The following is a 16,301-nucleotide window of genomic DNA, read 5'->3' on the forward strand; positions in this document are numbered from 1 at the left end:
GGAGGTTTTTGATGCTTTATGTTTATGTTTGAGATATCACAACCCTGTTTTGACCCTGTGGTTGTTGCTGGGGTTTGCATCACCTCCAAATATTTGTGTGAAATTCAAGAGGGGAAACCTATCAGATGGATGAAGATTGGACTGATGTGTTTGCAGAAAATAAGTAAACAACATTAATAGCATATGAATTAATAAGAAAGTAAGGAAGTGGCAATTCTCACATGGGCCTTTATTTTTAAGTGATACTCTCATCAAGCTGATAAACTTCTGAGGTAAAAGTAGGATATTAATCAAAGTTTTGAGCTGATGACATAGTCATTTGACAATAAAAGCTCCTTCATGCCTATTTATTTTCAAATACATTTTGTGAAAGATGTACTGAGTTATTTGTCATTCTGTAGTTTTTGAGAGACCTTATTCAGGCTGGGTGCAAAGCTGTAAAACGCTGACAGGGGAGCTAGTCTGCCAACACTGTAGCAAAGACCTCTGTACTACACTTCTACAAAATTAACACAAGGCCAGTTGATCTTTGTCGCTTCAGGGGAAAACAGGCACCATAAGTAAAGCTAGATACAGTTTGAAAGCACCCTAAGATCATACACTGTCTTTAACATCAAAAAAGTGTCCACATGGATAGTCCTAATGGGTTTAACTTGGATGAATTATTCAAATCTTCCCCCAATGCCCCTCTCTGGCAAGTAAATCCACAACGTACAAATGGTCATAGATAAATGTTCGCACTCTTATTATATTTTCTATAACTAATTGGACTATTGAGAGTCAATAGAAATTCAGAGCGTTGCAAACTATTTTTCTCGCTGGACTGTGATATTAAATCTAAATGATATCAGGAAATGAATTATCTAAGTGTACTCCATTTGATGGTAGGATGTGACAGTGAGAATATTTCAGTCATCAAAGTCTGTTTTAAAACCCATTCACTGTTCGAATTGTAATCTGTGCTGAGACAATATCTCAAAACTTTAGTTTACACATGTGGTGTGCTATAAAATATACTGCATTCATATGAATGAGTGTGTCTTTATTTGACTGATTAAGGTCATATGTCATTCCCTTTATCACTCAACATCACACAGTATATAGAACATACTAAGAATTTGATCTTAAATTATTACATCATTAATATTTTCATATGCTGGTAGGCGAATTTAATTTGAAGCAGAGAGCTTTGCAAAATGGTGGAGAAACAGCGAAGAATTGGTCTCAGAAATGAGCAACACAGCCACCTGCTGTGACCCGTCAAATCATTCAGATTGCTTGACTTTTTGAAGATCTTGCCACATGTGGTCTGCTTTTTGAGGCCAATACAGAGGGAGCTCTGCTAAAGCTCGGTGGGGCACCCACTTTGATACCCAGCCCAACATGGCTTACTGTGACAACACATCACAGGGGGTCTCTGTGAAGCTAATCTCTAATAAGAGATGAAATGCTGCTCCTGATGAAGCAGCTGAATGCCAGGTCGATCTTTACAGAACTGCTTTAAGATTGACTGGTAATGACGATGTCTTAAGATGGTTGAGGTAGAAGCGTTAATGATGGACCTCCACTCTTGGATTGGCTCCTGAGATATTGCAGTTATTTATTTATATAATTTATGATTTTGTTTTATAAAACACTTCATTTATTTAGTTATGAGAAACCAAATATATGAGAAACGGTCTCATCAAAATAAAAATCTATAATTAGGAATTGGACCAAAAAACAATAATGAGAAACAAGTTACGCAGTAGATTTATTAAATATTGTCTTACAAAAAGAAAATTATTGTTGCTATTGCTTATACCAAAGCAATAGCAACACTTTTCTGTAAGACAATATTTAATAAATCTACTTCGTAACTTGTGTTTCATTATTGTTTTTTAATAAAAATATGGCTTATCATTTCAATATTATGCAAAAGTTTTTTCATAAATACATAAACATTAGCATACTGCTTTTGTCCTGTTTTCCTTGATTGACAAAGACTTTGTTATGTAAAAAAGTGGCATTATGCGAAAAAAAAAGCCCACTGGAAAAATTGGGTTTTGAAATAAAAAAAGACTTTGGAAGTACCTTTTAAAATAATAAATGCTGGAATTGAATAAAAATGACTTTAATGACTATATTTTGTCTGTATTTTTTCACATGATTGTTTATTTAATAATGGCTTATTTACTGTATCTATTTATTTGATATAGCCTACTTTGGGTCTCCAATCCATGCTTTTAAGCAATAAAAGGTAGTCTTGACACAAACAACGTTTTATTTAGACGGGCTAATAAAACTGCTGGACAGCCAACCAAACAAAAAATATTAGCAGAAGATTCACACGTTTTTCTGGGCAATGAATGTCGAACGTTACTGCTTTTGCGTCATACTGAAGCTCCATGTTTAGCAATCTTGATTAGCGCAATTTAACCTTAACGTCCAGCATAGATATAAACACTATATCTATGAACGTCCAGCAACAACACACATGTTAGTAGGAAGTTAATGAACTCATAAATTCGGTTTTGTTTCTCCAAAACACGAGTGAACTTTGGTGTGACATTTGAAAGGTGGAGGCATCTTGGGATTTACTGGAGTTGGCATTATATTTGTTGGAAAGGTAAGTGACCTGTGATGTAGCTAGCCTACAATACAGCTAATGTTAATGTTGGGTAAATAAGCTAACGTTAGTAAAGCTAGCTAGCTAGCTAAACGTTGTTGCGTTTTGTAACATAATGTTACCTCGATATCAATATTGCGACGATATTGTAGGGTGGTTTCACAAAATATTTAATGATCACAATGAGGTTAATGTGTTCCGGTTTTGTTGAAGCTGTTTTAAGGAGCTGCTGTTGATTCAACTGTATGATTATTTTGTTAGTTTGTGGTGCTGTTGAATTGTTATACTGACAGGTGTTAATATTATTTTGTCCCATTTATATCAATGCGGATAGGTTATGAGGTATAGTCCAAAAGTACCACAAACTACATTCTCCAAAATGTTCTCTAAAGCAGCTTCAACAAAAACTGAACATTATAACCTTCACAAAGGTTGCAGGGGATGTTAGTTTTAGCTAGGTGTAGCTACCTAATAAATTGGCAACTGACTTTATATCCAGCCTCAGATATACAATGCAGTGTATGACATTTACATTTTAAAAATTAAAATTCTTATTGTTGTGGCATCAAGTATGTATGCATAAGTCTGAGGGGTTTATTGATGATATAGGAAATAGGGAAGAACCCCACCCCCACAACCCACAACATATTAGTTTTTTTCAGACTTTTCTGTAATCTTTGCCTTTTTTGTTTGACATTCGGAATATTACCCCTACAGGCCTCGCACAAATGTTCAAATGAAACAAAGTGTGACAAGGGTTATTACTGATGTCCACTAATGACCAGACTACCTGCTGAGCAAAATACAGTTTGTGTGATTAGACCTTTTTGCTATTCATAGCAGGAAACCCACAGTTTCAAATAACAACCTTAATGATTGCTGCATTCCATTTAGGTGACTGTCTTAGGGTATTATGCATGCTCGTGCACGTTTTTTAAATCTTTCCATTTTCAGCATGTAGCTTGCTAGCTCGAACGTTGTTGTTCTTTCCCAAATCGAACAGAGTTTGAGAAAGGCAACGCACAGAACAGAAGGTGAGGGACATCCAGCAGAACATCTGTCAGCGCCGGATGTTAAAGCTATAGCGCGTAGTTTCTGTCTCCCCCATTAAGAATTCTAAGTAATGACAACAACACTGTCGGCGCGTCCACATGATACAAGCCTTACGTGATCACGCACGCGCCCCCACCCCTCCTCCACGCAGTTGCTAGTAGTCAAGGAGGACAGGAGGAGGGAAAGTCACCGGACGACACAATCTTCTGAACATAGCCATACTGAGAAATACACAACGGAGTTGTGTGAAGCTGATAGTCTTAATTAGCTTTGTAGCAACTCATTTGGCAATGGCTTGAATATAACATACGTTTATTAATATAAAAGCTTTAAGCAATTATTCTGGAAATGTACTGTTGTTGATCCAGACTAGGTTCACTGTAGCTGTTTACTGGGACAGTGGAATAGAACAGAGCCATTGGTAATGTTATTAGTTACACCTGTGCTTTACCTAAAAGAGTCTATTTAGGACAATCAACTTTTTAGCCTCTTTAATTCATACTTCGGTGATCAGAGGTTATATTTTTAAATATTACTTTGCATATGTACAATGCACATTGCTAAATATTTTTAATTATGCTCAATTTGTTTAACAAATAAGGTGGCAGTTCATCCCCAGTCCTGAGTCTCTTTGGCATGACAACTTCTTTTACGTTTAGCCGAAACGAGGACCAAATAGACAATAAACGCTGCTGATGATCTCGCTGTCAGAGCCTGCCATTTCATATGTAACAGATCAAATTATGAGAGACCTTGAGTGCAGTGCCGGGGCTCAGCATGGGATTAGGGGGCAACTATCTCAAGGCTGTGCTTCTCAGATAACCGCACCTAAAGCAACCTTTTCTCAAACACACAATTACCCGTCCACTCCCTCCCCCAGTCCCCTTCACCACCTCCCTTTTGAATTTCATCAGGGGCTTAATTAGTATACAAATAAAACTTCCCTTATCTCCCTCTCGCCCTAATTGGCCTGTCTTTAGTTATGCCTGGTGAGTGTGTGTTAGTGTGTGAGAGAGCTGGGGCCCCTGTAATTAGGGTGACCGTGTTCACCTTTCCTCTCAGACGCACGGGTGCTCAGGCAGCCCGTGGGGAAAGTGGGGCTCTACATTGTGCTGTATGCTCACATGTGCTCCGTGCATGTGTGTGTTTGTGCGTTTTGAGGGAGTGTTTAGGATGTGTGTATTTGTATGAGGATGTTGAGGGTGGGGGGGTGGGGGGTTCGCTCAGGATTATTGCTCTGCAATCATTCTTGGACTGTCCCAACGGTGTTCTCATGAGCCAGGAGGGCTTTGGGTGCTGCTGGTTCCCACTGAATGGAAGGGGCATCTTACTTTTTTTATTCTCTCTCTTCTCACTGTTCCCCCCCATACAGCTAAAGTGTTTATCGATTATCTCGTCCCGCTCTTCAACAACTTAATATTGGGTGACAGTGCACTGTGTTCTCACCGTAATTAGAGTTCAGCTCCGAGGTGGGGGTGTGGGGTTGTGTGGGGGGGCAATTAGAACCCTTTGTTATTAAACTTGATTCATCTTCCTCGTGCATGGCTCTGCCCTGCTCTACTCGGGTCTCCGCTGCTCTCGGATGCTTACCAAGGGTATCGGGCCATCCAGCCTTCCTGAAATTGGCTAACCTGCAAATTATCATGTTTGCTGCTAGACTTCCCCCATCTGCCCCCTCCACCCTGAACCCTTCCTCCCAGGTCTGCTCTCCTCGCGATGCCAATAACACACAGTAATAACTGTAAAGATCCACAGTTACATCCACTCCGATGCCTGGACTTACAATCCCAACAGAAGTCCACAAGAACCACTGAGAATGCATGCTTTACTGTATAGCTGCACACAGAGTTTGATTAATGTGTTTAAATGTTTGGTCATGTTATTTATGACTATACAGTTTTTATTTTCAGTTTAATTATGAGTCCAGATACATTTTTTAACCTTTCAGTTGTAGATGCTGTAATTTTTACATCTGCCGAGGGGGTTGTGTTTTGTAGTTCTGTTGGTTGTTTGTGAGTTAGTGGCGTACTGGAAAATCTATAAACAAATATCAATGAAATTTGGATGAAGGTTAGGCCATGAGCCAGGAAAGAAGTGATTTGGTTTAGGTGGAAAATCCAGATGCAGCGCCAGGCATTTTGCTAAAGGATTTATTAACATTGCACAATGGGTGTTTTGTAACATTTTTGCTATTTTACCACAAACCGCATTTTATGGAATGGGTAAAAAATCTGTAGACCAGGTTTTAGTTTTGGTTTAGAGAAAGGTTAGACCTGACATCATTTCTGCCAGCAACTTCTGTGCTTCAAAGGGTGATCCAAACTATGTCAACTATTTCATCATTTTTGGTGTAAAAAAATGTTTTATATTAGGCCTATATTTCAAAATTACAATATTGAAAAAAATAAGAATATTAAAGTTCATTATTACAGCAGCAACAGCTCAATTGCCACTAACAAGAATCTTGACACACCTGAAATAAATTAATCAATGAAGACACGCATATTGCTGATACACAAATCTTTGCACATATATGATGATAAATTCACCCCTCAAATATTAAATAGCCTATATATAGCCTAATTAATGAACTATTATATGAAATACTTTACTGTATGTTGCATTGAATACTAAACAATTTACAGTTTAGTTATACAACACGTTATGTTTCCTGTCGCTGAAACAGCCTCCCAAGCATTGCTCTAACCGCAGTCACAGCAGGATGCAGCAAAAAGTTAATAATTACGATTTCTTAAAAATCAATTTCATCAGCATAATTAACTTGTCTTACAGTAAGTAGAAATCAATACAAAAGAAATAGAAGTGAAGTAAGCAAACAACACTGAAGGTAGTGCTACCATGAGTCATAACCATGGACGCAAGTGTCTTTGCTAGTTTAAGACCGATGCAGTCAATTTCCCGTCCAGCGCCCGCGTCGTTTTAAATGGCAAATGCACCTGCGGCCATCTGTGCGCCCATGGGCGTGCCGGTCTTACAGGGAGGTGTGTCCAGGTGCATTCTTGGCGTATTGCTATCTTGAGGCGCCATTGACCAACACAAACCTGGTCTAAAGTCAAAAACGCAGCATTTCATTGTTATTTTAACAGCAAATTAGTAAAATGCTCCTAGGCTCGTGCACAGCGCACGCTCACTGTGCTTGTTACACACACACAGGGAAGCGCAGCAGCACACAAACATGCAAAAGATTACAAATACAAATATTAGGTGCAAATCCGCCATCATAACAGCAATGCACCAAGGTCCAAACGTGCCTGGCTTTTAAAGGGAATGGGAGATGACACTCTGATTGGTTTATTGCATGTTACGCCCAAAACACACCTATGAATTAATGAAGTCACTAAGCACAACCCTTTTGAACCATGCGCCCGGCGCACGGACCCTTTTTTTCCGCCGTTAAACTTGCAAAAGTGGATTCGTGCACGCCCTAAACGCACCAGCGCCAGGCGCTTCACGCCGTGCGAACGTTAAAATAGGGCCCCTAGAGTGCCGGTGCCATTCAACCGGGTGACTCTTCCTGTGTGCTTTCTGTGTGCCCAACTTGCGCATGATTAATCATGCGCAAGTTGAATTGCTGATGGGATAACATTTAACTGGAATTTTACCTCGTACAGATTCATGCGACATATAAAAATGTATTGATTGTTTTGAAGTCTATTATTGACAGAATGATGCAACGCCTTTGTTTTTTCATTTGTAATACTACTTCTTCACTTTAGCAAATAGTTATAGTGATAGTAGCATTAGGAGATCTATTTGTTGGTCTTGTGGTGTCACTTTGAGCAACAATATAGCAAAAAGGGTGAACTTCCTCTCACCACCACCAATAAAACTGTCAACTTTGTGTTCTCTATTCCTTCGATGCACCAAAACATTGTTAGTTTGAAGAGGTGATGTGAGTTGACAATATTTTCCCTCCGCTTCCTTCCTCTCCAGCCGCCACCCCAACCCCTTATCCTCTCCTCACCCCTCTTCCCATCCTTTGTCTCCTCCAGAGTCTCTAGGAGCTTGATATGGAGCTTATGGGAAAAAGGAGGAAGATCAATCCTGGTGTCAGCAGCTCAGCGCACATCTCTCCCAGTAACGGCAGGACAAGTGTCAGCTGGAGGAGAGGCAGCTGCCGCCATGCAGAGAGAAAGAGAGAGAGAGAGAGAGAGAGAGAGCGAGCGAGTGAGTGAGTGAGCGAAGGGGGTGAGGGGATGGTGGTGGGAGGATGAGAAAGAGAGCCCTCTGCACGGCAGCCAAGCGAGTGAGCAAGCGAGCGGCCCAGCCCAAGGGAGTGCACCTCCAGTAGACAAAAGATCAATTCTCTCCATTTCACTCTCAGCTCCTGATAACAAGCAAAAGTTCAGCAAGCCCAGGAGCTGTCTTGCCTTTGAAATGTGCATTCTGGTGTGCTACACACATGCAGTTGCACAGTTACACTCTCATACAGATGGCATACACACAAACACAGTCACACACAGTAAATTTGAAGGCCAAGTGGTTTCAGGAGTGATAAGAAATAATTAGAGAGGCACCGACTGTGTAATTCTGGGCCCATACCGATGTTTAAAATACACAATTGGGCCGATGCAGATGTTTTTGTTGTTTCTTTTGTTTTTAATTGTTATTTCCCCCTTTGTGCCAGTGAAACAAAGATTGATTGATTGATTCATTGATTCATTCATTCAGGAAAATTTTTTCTTTTTAGGCTTGTGCCAATGTTTAAAGGGATGATTGACTATTTTTTTCCTACACCGATATTAAGGCGATTATTTTAACTTAATATCAGAAGTAAGATGTTATAGAAATACATCTTAGAGTCTTCTCGTCTTTTTTTTTTTTCTTTAGAGATGTTTCTGGTGGAGTGGCATGTCCGTCCGCTGAGCCACGTTAATTAGCATGAGTGACAATTTAATTTTCAATCTCTTTTCCGTGGATGTGACACCCCGCATCTCCATTCTCCATTAGCCTGTGCTCACCTAAACCATGCTGCGCGCTCCATAAGAGTAGTTAACGTTATGGATATGATTTCGGATATTAAAGATAAGATAACAATGTTAAATGATGCGGTGATATTGTCACACCAAGCACAGACACAGACTTTCAAAAGGGAGCCGTTGTTTGAATAGAGAAAACATTGCTTTTTAATGTTTAAATATTTTAAGTAAAATGTCTCTTTTATACGTGACTTTAACTTTATTGTTCGAAGAAAGCGTAAAGGTTTGATTATTTCAGTAATCCCCAGCTGCGTATGCTAGCTACTGTTGTCCAAGTCCAACCACAAATAACCAACACAACATTAAGCCAGCGCAAAATTGATTTGACACAACAGATAAACTAGAAATAGAAATAATAGTTATATATTTGTTTTCTAGACACGCGAGACAATTAGGAGTAAAGTCCGTGACGGAACAACCGTGTGTAAAATAGATTTTCATTGGGTTAAATGAGCGCAGATAGTGTTGTTTTCTTTGAAGTTCTGAGGTTATAGTAATTGTTTCTGTGATGAGGATCTGCAGCCTCCAAACATTTCAGATATGTTACTAAATGTCCCTTCTGCAGTGAAAAAACAACATCTCTTAGTTTGCGTTTGGTTCAAGAGATTCAAACAGACAGTAAGAGAAAACAGCACTAGACAGGAAGCAGTTGCATTTGGTCAGAATCAAAACATAATTTGTGACAGTGTGCCGTGCCAAGGGTGTGTGGTTTTGGATCGTGATTGCGGGTAACATTGTTATTGGCAAAGGGCTACGGTCAGTCGAACCAGAAACATGCATCTTGAAGAGCTTCATTTTTGTTTTTCCTGCAGACACAAGTGTTATTGATAAAATTCTCATTTGGGGGAGTTTATGGAATACATTGTTTCCTTCCTGTTTGTGCTGGTACTCAAGTCACAGCACTTGTTTTTGTTAAATGTTAAGAGTTCCCTCAAAACCACATGTTTGTGGATGAGCCCTAACTTGTTCCCCATTAAAAATAACAACTTTTTCAAGCTTTAGAATTACTGAACTAAATGTGGGGTGAGATGTCACATTTGTACAAGCCATCCTTTGTCCAACACTCTCTTTAAATACTGCATTTCACAGTCTGAGCATCTAAAGATTTTTTTTACCTTCTCCAGTTCTCATAAAACTTGCGTTTATCTAGGTCAAGTAAGAAAAGTTCTCAAATATATTGCCACGCTTCTAGTACTTGGAAGTCAAACGGCCGAAGTTGATCTCATTTCGCTGTTACTTGAGTCCTCATCGTCCATTCTGATCTTTTCGTTAATCTGTCTATGAAGGTCTAGAAATCTCTGCTAAATTCCAGAGAGGCTGATGGTGTGTGACAGTTCTGTAGCTGGTTCTGTTTAAGACAACCACAAACGGAGAGCAATTCTGTGGAGGTTAGAACCTTGCCGTTTCTCATCAGAGTGAAACCGAGGAAGAGGGTCACTCTGTCTGTATTCAAGACAGGCGCTGACCCCCTTTTACCACGCTGGACTCTTTACACAGATTCTGTTGGCCGGCTTTTCAGCAAATGTTGATAAAGTTTGAAATTAGATTTATTTACATCCCCCCCCCCCCGTACAGTCCTCTTTCGTTTGGAGTCAACATGTCATAACAGTGTCTGTGTAATGTATCCAATGATTAGGTTTCTCTCAGGGACCGCTATCCATAGCCTCCAACAGATGGCCCACACCTCTTTTTATATGCAGATTTATTCACTGGGAATGTTTACAGATATCGTCATTACATGGACATCCATAGCTAAATAGGCAGTAATTGCGGCAAAAGCTGTCATCCAGTCAGTGTTGTTTTTGTCATGTTCTGGCTGAAAGGAACAACTTGCAGAGAGGGACAGCTAGTATCACACAATTGACCTTTTACATGATTTTCAATTACTGGAGGGAGGAGAGAAACGGAGGGGTCCCTGTAGTGCAGCTGTCTCTGCTGTCTCCTCTCCAGAACATCTGCCCATCGAACGTGGCAGCGGCTCCTCTTTCTCCCCGTGAGGTCGCCTGCCCTGCCCAGGATGGGCAGGTGTGTGCTGGGCAAGGCCCCTCTGTCATTAAGCGGCCCAGCTGTGCTGTCACGTCTGGCATAGAGGCGGGTGTCATCCATGACCCTGTCTCAGCCCCCTCGGAGGGGCATACACAGACCTTGACAGGGCAGCTGAGGGTAAAGCCACGCATGGAATATCTATGAAGGACGACCATGTTGTCACCTTTTTGCACCCTGGTGGGCGCCACCTCCGCATGCTTGCCTACCCTCCTGCCAAAGTGCAGGATGGGCCCTCATCAGCCGTGTCAATCAATAAAAAGAGAGAACATCACATCTCCCCTCCTGCTGTGTCCTGTGTGTCTTTTCAAAGGAGAGTTACACACTTGGACATAAGGACAGAGTGCTGGTAGACATTTTCACTGAGGCACTGAGAAAATAGAATGTGTATTCACAAACAATTCATTTGACTAGTTTTACAGTATGGGCTACACAGGTTGAACATCCTTAAAACTACGTTATGTGATTGGAATTCTTAATAAATCAGGTCAAGCCAGTATGTCTAAAATTCAGGCTGAAAATCTATACACTTTCCCAGAAAATGATTTTAAATTAGGACTGTGCAGTGCTGCCAACATGTTCTTGGTTTTTGTATGAATGTTTTTATTCTCCAAACTTGAGCATTTCTGATAAATGCCTCTGATAAAACGTAGATATGGGTAGGACATGCAACTCATTTAGATAATTTTTGATGGTGGCAACAAATAAGACACAAGCACTGCTTCTGTTGATCATCTAATTCCTCTTGGCGAACGTGTTGCCTTGGAAACTAGTCCTAGGCGTTATTGACAGATTTCAATCAAACTTCAATCGAGTGCTATTTCTAGCATCTTCTCGCAGATCGTCCACAGGAACAATGTTTGCTACGTGGTAATGTATAGGTTGGGCTTGCTAGTGAAATGTAGCTATTATATATGTTTTTTCATGAAGGTAAACATGTCAAAGTGTTGTGTGTTTAGTAGCAGGAGTGCAGGAGGGTAATTTATCAGCATTTATTTCCCTTTAGGCTACTCCAAATTTATCAGCAGCTCAGTAGTTCATGATATTGTTAAGTGTCAGCGCCATATTTCATGTACTTCCAAGTACCTGATTTTGCTGTGACAAATGTGTTACTAATGACAGAGATAACTGACATGCTTACTCTTTTTATTCAGCCTCTACACGTGCTATGGAAGAAACCAGAATCTCCAGTGAGTGAGCGCCTTGACTTGGTTCTGGGAGTTGATGGCCCAGCAGGTCTGCCTGCATTTGAATGTAAGGACCTGTTTCACCTCCGGTCAATGTATTTGTTTACTCCATATTTACGGAGTCGCTGATTCAGCTGCAGAATGGTAATTCCGCTCAATAACTTCATGGTTGATAAGGCAGAGGAAAGCACAGATATTCAGGGCAGGTAGGAAGAGAAAAACAAAAGACTGTGGAAAACTGACTGGGATTGAGATAGCCACTGGCTGAACACAGTGGTCAGCAAACAGCAGGAGAGAAATGTACCCATTAAGTGACCATCAGTGGTTTGGTCCAGTTCAGATGTGGGAGATCTAGTCTCATAGCAGTTGTTGCTGCGCAGAAACACACAGACATTGTGATCAGAGCTATGGCTGGAGCAGGAAAACAGATGAGATGGAAATCAGTAACTGATGCTTGGAAAAAGAAGAGGTGCATTTTTATTTAGACTGGTCATGTTGCATACTCACAGCTGTGCTAAAAACTGATTAAAAGGGTAATTTTGTGCAGAACGAGGGACGAACAAAAAGGGCAGAAACATTTTGTGTTGCATTATATGGTGTATAAACAGTACTGTATTTAACGACAGCATAAAAAGTACAGTTATGTTAATTATTGGTTGAAATGTTCAATGCATTTATGAAAATCAAATGCAAACATTGTCAAAAAAGAAATGACTCATCAGCATTGTAAGCAGCATCTTACCATTCCACATACAGTGTAAGCATTCTGCCCCACATATCTCTTTTAAAATATTTTTTTAAAGCACAGTAGAGCAAGAAAGCGAGAGCGCGGCTGGTACCGGTGTATTAATAGTGCGGAAAATTTGTATTGAAACGGTTTCAAATCGATATGTATTGAAAAATCTATTGTTTTGACCAAACTTATTTCACACAAACAATTGCCTTAATTTACTATGGCTAGCTTCTTGGTCAAAATTTGATTTCATGTTATACTGTACATGGATATAGGGTATTCCATTTGCACATTCTCAGAGAAATGGCACGACTCACAGATGTTTTTTCTTTGTAACTGACACATACATGTACATTGATGATATAGCTCTTAATAGCCCAGTCATCTCCAAAGTACTGCTGGCAGTTGTCGAGACCTGCTTGTCTAATGTTTTGCAGCTCAGGGAAAAGGACTATTTGAGCTGCATATTCCAAAGATTTAATTAATTATGATGTGGTTAGTCTGTCTCCTGATGTCAAGAAAGAAGCCAGAAATGTATGAGGTTATCTTTGATAGCAATCTAAGTTTGAATAACTCATGTGGATTAAGTTTTTTTGCTTGCAGAGTATCTCTAAAATAGATTAGTAAAAAAAGATTTCTATAATGGAGCTACCTACTCTGTCAAAAATCCCTCTTGTGTTTCCAGCACGTGCATTAGACCTTGTGGTACTGTGTAGTAGAATCTTTAGGCCATGAGAGATTACTAAAAGAGAAAATCCACACTAAAATACAACTCCCAAACAGTATGTTACTTCTGTAATAGTTCTGGTTTGTGAATCTTCTTGTTAAGCAGAACAATCCATTGTTTTTTATAATGGAACAGCTCCTTCCACACTGACAGGACACGAGACATTTCCTGATTAAGAGCTGAAAGTTGTGATCAGATTAAAGCCCTATTTTACAGATGCTTAATGAAACAGAGAGACACTTGACAATATATTTCTATCTCCAGTGGCCCAACAAAGCTGTATAATTAAGTTCACAATTAGTGTAGTCTTATCCATCATGCATTTAACAAAAAATTCAAAACCCTCAAGTGCACATGGCTTCATCTAAACATCACTGAATTTTTTTTTTTTTTGACCAGCAAGAAATCAACGTGATGTTTGTTTGGTCATTTTTAAGTTATTGGATTTTTTTTCGATGTCAGTAGTGTAATTCCCAGCCTCACCTACAGTGCATACACAAACGTCTGGTGTTATTGGCAGCGCGCCTTCATCCACCGACACCTCCAGCGTCCCTGGTGGCCTTTGTCACAGAAGAAAGAGAATGATCAATATCCCAGTTAAACTAGACTTTCAAAGCTGATCGTAGGGCCTCGTTCTGGGGCCATCTTCTTTAATGAATTTTCTTTCATTCCACACAAGTTTTTAAACATCAAACAATAAATCGGCCAGGGCACAGTAAAATATTTAGATCTATTGACTGTGTTTGAAAAATGTAGAGGGCAAAAACTCTAGTGGTTTGATGCTGATACATTCTGAACACTTTAATCCACCCGAGTGTTTCCTTTTATCTGCCTGGGTTTCTCCAAAAGAGGGGAAAAGGGCCTCAAGAATGTTCTCAAAGATCCAGTAACTCTTTCTTAAAAAGCTCCTTACCTTCAATTGCTCTTTTCTAACACAGCGGTTCTCAATGTTCTTAGTACCAAGGCACACTTAAAAAAAAAAAAAAAAAAAAAAGAAAAAAAATTCAGTGAGAAGATAAGTCACATTCTGATTGTTCACTTTAAATGACAATGGGCACAGGACCTGTTCTAGACAATTTTTTTTTTTGTGTGAATGGATGAAATTAAATCCGTAGTCTTAATTAACCATAATGTTCCTCTTGTCAATAAAATCTCACATGTGGAAATGTGGTGTGTTACAGCATCGCAGTGTGATATTAAAAAGGTGGAAAACATCTGTTTATTGTAGTAGCGTTGCATTTCGTCATCCCCCCTCCCTCCTCCTGAAACACACCCTAAAACATTAGAAAAAAATACATCCGTGTGTAGTTTTTTTGGTGAAAATTGGTTTTGACAAAATATCTTTTATTCAGCCATGAAAGGTCCCACAAAAAAGAGGATGGGGAAGATGCTGGTAGAATTACCTAAAAAAAATATCTGCTATTCTATCTTTCAATATTGACGGGTTGTGTTCGGATGGTACAAGACAAAAAAAAAAAAGAGCGAAAATATATTATGCTGTAGAAACATGTCATCAGGCTCAGTGTGTTTGAACAGAACTACATTTCAGTCAGTGTGTTTTGTGTGTTTAGTGCACATCACCGGATTCTTTTCCACCTTGCAAAAATATTGTTTAGTGAAATCTCTGGTTTGTTATTTTTTTTTGTGAAAGTCGCATCAAGGTGAACATCAGCGCCTTGGTCTGACCCCTTGTGGAGCCACTTTTCCTAATGTAGTAATAAATTGTACTGTGTGTGTGTGTGTGTGTGTGTGTGTGTGTGTGTGTGTGTGTGTGTATGCATATCTTTGCATGGCTGGTGTGTGCACGTGTGTGTTTGGCTGGCGTGACAGCCTGGCCTTGACGTTAAACATCTGTTGGGTGATTCATTCGGCTGCGGATGTGGAGTGACACCAAGGCACATCTGCCGAGGTGCGGGCGATCTGCAACCTGCCCCTCGTAAGGCCCCTGCTTCACCACCCAGACCCCTTTTCTGATGATTGCGTCATTTTCCCTCCTCTCCACTGCTGCTGGTTCACAAAAGTGACATCCTGCTCCCCCACCCAGTTGTGCAGGCTGGAGAGCAGCAGATGCACAGCCTTGGGAAGATTTAGAAATGGCAAACACAATGAAACTCAAGAACCTGAAAAAAGAAGAAAAAAAACCAATCCCAGATAAACCTTTTTTGCCACGGCAGAATTTACATGATGCTAAAGATATGCTATGCTTTTTGCATTTTGAATTTACTTAACACATCAGATTATAGTGGACAAGATTAGTTCTTAAATAACAGATTAATCGGTTAATCAATCAACATGAAATAAATCGTCAACAATTTCAATAATTGTGTGATTGTGAAAGTCATTGAACAAGAAAACAATCTTAATATTTGCTCATAGAAGCCTCTCAAATGTGAGGATTCGCTGCTTTCCTCTGTTTTATATTATTGTAGATAGAATATCTTTGGGTTGCAAGTACTTGTTTTAGATACTGTTCATCACTATTTTCTAACATTTTGTAGTCTAAACAATTAATCGATTATTCAAAAGACATAATTGACAGACTAATCTTAACAAAAGTTGTTATTATTGGCAGCCCTAGACAGGATTATATTTTAATTTGGCACAAAATCATCATCAGAATGTATCATATAGTGATACACCTACGATACATTTCTTCTGAGTGGAAAGATTGAGAAATCATTTGAGTTTAAGTGACAGATGCTTCTCTTCACTACTGTGCAGGGCGTAGTAATCACTTGAATGAATACAGCTTGACTAATTAAGGTTATACAGTTGGCTGGCTCTTTCCAAACAAAGCCCAAGTATTGTGGATTGTGTTGTAGCTCAGCCCCCATAGTATAGTGCAAGATGAGAGCCGGGTTGATATGCTGTTCAGTCTGACGTGTCAGTAGGAAAAGTGCGAGAAGATCAATCAGTCTAGCGCTTGATTTTCAACATCACGTTCATGTTT

General features: G+C 39.7%; 1 long non-coding RNA gene across 2 annotated transcripts in view; it reads left to right on the forward strand.

Annotated features, from left to right (window-relative positions):
* The first annotated feature begins 2,326 nt into the window (after nt 1–2,326).
* LOC120560124 overlaps nt 2,327–16,301 on the forward strand; it is a 43,404-nt gene continuing 29,429 nt past the window's right edge. The window contains exons 1-3 of one of the 2 annotated variants that reach the window (XR_005639431.1): nt 2,327–2,608; nt 7,616–7,849; nt 11,859–11,958. This is a non-coding gene — a long non-coding RNA (uncharacterized LOC120560124). The remainder of the gene's footprint in view (nt 2,609–7,615; nt 7,850–11,858; nt 11,959–16,301) is intronic. The other variant, XR_005639430.1, reaches the window with a different exon arrangement.

The sequence above is a fragment of the Perca fluviatilis genome, chromosome 1 (genome assembly GCF_010015445.1).
Source record: "Perca fluviatilis chromosome 1, GENO_Pfluv_1.0, whole genome shotgun sequence".
Lineage (NCBI taxonomy): Eukaryota > Metazoa > Chordata > Actinopteri > Perciformes > Percidae > Perca > Perca fluviatilis.